We start from the raw sequence: 5,088 nt of genomic DNA on the forward strand, positions 1-5,088 counted from the left end.
TTTGTAATCTGCCCAATAGTATAATAGACTTCTATACATAATTTTAGGTTTAAGTTTGGGATAAGCTCACATCTCTCTATGTTAAGTACAATAATTTATACATAAACAATAATATAATCCTATTCTAACTAGGCTTTAGCGTATGGAAAAAATTTCAATAAAGAGGTCATATCATTATCTAAAAGTGTAATTTATTATTTTTTCTTTGATAAGCTAAATGATTTGTACACGCTGTGGCCATAGGAATCCTCTTCGTGTGTCCTTTTGAGATTAATTAAAAACAACTGTGATATCTTCATGCTTAAGAATTTCAAGTGCAAACAAATGACAAGAATTATATATTAGGCAAGGCTATCGAGATTTGCCTTTTTTTAATATTTTATTTCATTTTATTAATTCTTTTTTCTTTTATTTTCATAATTTAAGAAATATTACATATGTGATGATGACAAGCGGGGCAACAAGCTGTGCCGCTAATCCTTTCTGAATTACAAAACCCAACCTACAAAACATGTACTCAGCAGACCATGCTGTCGCTACATTCTTATTCATGAATTTCTGTATCCTCCTGAGAAACTCTACTGCATCAGCTGCAAGGAAACCAAACGTATCGAAAGCGAACGGGATGAAGTTGTGGTGGTTGTCCTCGCAAGCTTGATCATGTTTGCCCACCTTTTCATATATATAAGCGCAGCACTCTTTTTATATTGTAGATTAAGGTCATTAAAAAAATTTAACACTTTCAGATTTAGAAGGGATTTAAAATCCACACCATTATATGGAGATAAAGTGATTCACTCTAAGTATAAATTATCTACATCATTTACTCAAAATAACTCAAAATTAAGATGTTTAAATTAACCCCTTGAGATTAATGACTTGAACTGATTTAAGATTATGTCTTTTTCCCCTTTAAATATTCCATTTAAAGTTCCTTTTTCGCCTTTGCTTTTTAGTCAAGAACTATTTAGTTTCGGTAGTTTGCTTTTGCGTACAAACTTCAGGGCATCTAAAGCTCCTTTGCTTCTTCCTCGTTTGATGCCTTTTATTTTTATTTTTATTTTAATTATTAAACGATATAAAAAAGGGGTAACTTGTATACATATATGGCCTGAATTATTACTTAAAGGAGCTTCATCAAGCCAAGCTGCACCATACGTAGAAAAGTAAAGCATCACTAGAAAAACATTTTCATAGTATTTTCTTTTTAGTACGAAAAAAGTTTGAATTTCACATCTTGCTTAATGTAGGCTTCAGTATAAACCAAAATCGAAAAAAGAAAGGAAAAAAGTGACTGCTGAACTCACCTATACAGGAGGTCATCAATTCTGAGTTTGGTAAGTAATAAAGCAATACCTAATCACATATATAAAAAAAAGTCAAACTTACACCATAAGGGGCTCTTTGGTTCACTTTTTTAAAAGTTCAAGGAAACGGGTTTCTGTGCCTGACATCATCTCCATCTCGGATTTTTTGTTTTTGCCTATTTCTTTTCGTCGCTTTGGTTCGCTAGGGTTGAAGCGGAGAAACCCCGTTGAAAACGTCGCCACCTCGGACTTTTTCCTCTCCCCGATTTCCTTTCCTAACCGAGAGAAATCGAGGAAAACCCTTGCCACCTCTGACAATCGCAATCTCGTTTCTCTCGTTGATTTCTTTGGTGACGCTAGAGTTACCTCTTTGCTCTCCCCCCGCCAGAAATCTCCTGCGGCCTTCTTTGTCACTGTCTTCGAAGAAATTGTGTGTGTGTGTGTGTGGTGGGGGGGGGGGGGGGGGGGGGGGGGTTTCCGGACTTGCCGACCCCTACCTTCAGGAAAACTCTGCAATTCCTACCCTCCTTCGATCCTCAATTTATGTTGTACTTTTGAATTCAAAATAGCTTTGTCTCTGCTGGCTCCAACAACTCAAGTAAAAATTGCATTTTTTTATTTCAGATTATTAGTTTATTTTACAGCTATTTATGTTACTGTAAAATCTAGATCCGAGCTATGCGGGTGTTGTTGCTTGCAAATTTTTTAATTTAATTAATTTTCTGATTATTAGATAGTATGAAGATGTTGTGAATTTTTTTTTTTTTGGTGAATCTGATGGATCTTTTGGTGGATGTGTTGGTTCTTGATATTTGATGTTGCCTAAAAATTTTGGAAGGCAATTTTTTTCTTTTTAGGAGCTAAAAGTTCAGATCTTTGATATTTTTAACTGCTATTTATGTTACTGTAATATTATTTGCTTAGATATTGCAGTAATCCATGTTAGTAATTTGTAATTTGTAATTTGTTCACACATCTTCAATATGCAATTTGTTCGATTTTTGAGTTACGTAAAAATCGCCACAATGCACATAAACAAACACAATTGCTACATAAACAATGTTACATGTCATATCTCTGAAAATATATCAGTTTGTAATCTTTGAAAATATATCAGTTTATAATCTTGTTGGTTTGTCATTAATTTTTGTAAATTGCAAGTCATTCAGGTTTTGTTAGAATTCTACTTAGTTTCTAACTGTATAATGATATTTGCATCGTAGATGGATGGTGATGGGGATTGTTCCGATGAACAAAGTATTGTTAATATTGTTCAAGGTGCTGCACTATCCGTTGTTTGGTTGGTTGGTTAGTTTTTGAGCAGACATTTTTGCCTGCAGGATATTCATTTTCCTTCAGCGGTTTAGGGGATTTTTGTTACCAAACCCTCTATGCATACCCCCAAATGCTATTTCAGTTTTGTGTAGACCTGGTTGTTACATATTTTCAGTTTTGTGTTCAGGTGCACTTTTGTTTTCACATGTCGAATTCTTCTATTAATTACCTAATCACATAGCTACTGTTGTATCATCATTTAAGTAAAACCAAAGAAATCTGCAGTATAGAAAAAGATTCTATGACCTTATACTGATTATGACCACAAATTGGTATGTAAATGTAATCAACACATGTCATAACTTAAACAGGAAGAAGGTTTGTGATAATTATTTAAAAGGGATAAGAAAAGTTTATAATAACTTATAAAAGTACGTCTAGCATAAATGACATAATTAGTAAAAGAGCACATCCACTATAAAAACGTAAAGTCGTTTTTTTTGGCTTAATGCGTTTAACCTATCTCCATTAGGGAGAATGACTTTATTCTTTTACTAGAATATTCAAACATCATATTTTATTCCATACAGAAAGATTATAAGAAAGAAGATGGAACTTTGCAGCCTGGGTTTAATTATATATGTTTTCACAGTACGTCTTATTAATTAATTATAATTTCATGACGTTGTCCGTCCCAAATTAAGGTTTAAGAATGTATTAATTTTATTCTAATTAAGCCACCTACCACCGACCATAAACACGCCTAATGAATTAATATTAATCGTTTTGTGACGACTTTGTTGATGTCAACATTTATAAAACAATAAAGAAGAAGCATGTTTAAAACATTGCCAACCTTCATCTTGATTCCATTCAAGGTGTGATCCAATCTATTATGACATCAATTAACCTAAGTGTTAATTCTCCTCTTGGAGTCGACACGTTTCCCATGTTAGCTTTAATCACATCAGCTCACCCTCGTCAAGGGCGACTCGGCTAGCCTGGACACTCGACTCCTCCTGAGCCAGGCCGAGTCGAGACCGGTTCTCACTCGATCTCATCAATCGAGTCGACCGCCCTCATTCACTCAAAGTTGTGTCAACATCTTGCGAGGCCGGTTCTAGAGGCGATACTTATTGTCCTATTCTCTAGGTCGAGCCCTCAAGACTTCACACTCGGCCGACTATATTAGCCGACAACTTGCATAACCGACTAAAAAGGTCGTGCTTGTCGAGCCTCCACCAGACAACTGAAGAAGCGGTACTCCTCGCTCTTCTCGCAAGGAGTCGTCCCTTCTCGACAGGCAGCCCGACTCATCCCTTCTCGCCAGGCGGAGTCGAAAGCTGGTCTTCCTCGAGCTCCCCGCCGACAACCAGTCACTATCGCATTAAATGCTTGGTCAAAAATCATCATTGTTCTAGACCCAAAACTCGTTATGACTCATTAGGCTCCGTCAAACAACTGTTGTTTCTTTGAACTAACCACCTAGATGACCTATGTCACCTACAGCTGACACTTATTAGCTGTCTGTCGAATCAGCTGCCCGCCTGGACTCGGTGATAGTTACATATTTACCCCTCTCACCTGGGTATATATATGGGCTCATTACCTACTAGCAACAGGGAGGGACCAGAGGAAGCCCCCAGGGAGGGTGTGACGCCCCTGGGTTCACACAAGGCTGCAGTCCAAGGTGAAACCAAGAATATCAAACCTGTCATGCACCACACCGTGCAATAACATGTTTCACCATCACAATTCTATCACTCTAGTGGAGTCAATAACAGGTGTAGGTACAAAAGCAAGTAAAAGATAATACAAGAGATAATTGATGAAATGATAAAGATCAAAATAATATTTCATCATCCAACATACAGAAATACAAAGTAACTGTCTGAAGTGAATAAACTGGAGTTCTTAACAAGTCTCAAATACAACAAGTCTGAGTAAAGGAAATAAGGCATACAGCCTTTACAACATCTATAAAGTAGTCCTCGAATGTCTAACAAAAACTATAGTGGAGCTCCAAAATAAAGCATAGCTAGAATAGATAGCTGAACACTAAAGTGTGTCGCCATCAACCCGCGACTCTCCGAGCTCCTGGCTCGTTACCTGAAAGGGGGAGGGGCTTGTTGTATAAGAAAATACAGTTATCACAAAACATATATATATAAGCAATTATCCGGAAGAAATAAACAATGGGCTTTAGTACTTAGGGAGTTTCAACACGGGCATAGGTACGTCGAGCGAAATAATCCAAACAAGGAAACCCTCATGTATATACCTTGTATCCCAAATTGAAAATCCCTAAGTACCAAACCCGGAGTCTAATACGTGACCAGAAATAAATAAAAGGAAAATACAACCACCTCAGAACATAAATACAGTATCATGTACAACACTGTTAAGTCAAAGTTACAAAGTTACAATAAGTGTCATACCCAGCCTAGGTAGCTATCATGTCCCAACTTTATCAATATGTCGTGTTCCAAACTCAAATGTGTACCAT

Source organism: Asparagus officinalis, chromosome 9 (assembly GCF_001876935.1).
Source record: "Asparagus officinalis chromosome 9, Aspof.V1, whole genome shotgun sequence".
NCBI classification, from domain to species: Eukaryota; Viridiplantae; Streptophyta; class Magnoliopsida; order Asparagales; family Asparagaceae; genus Asparagus; species Asparagus officinalis.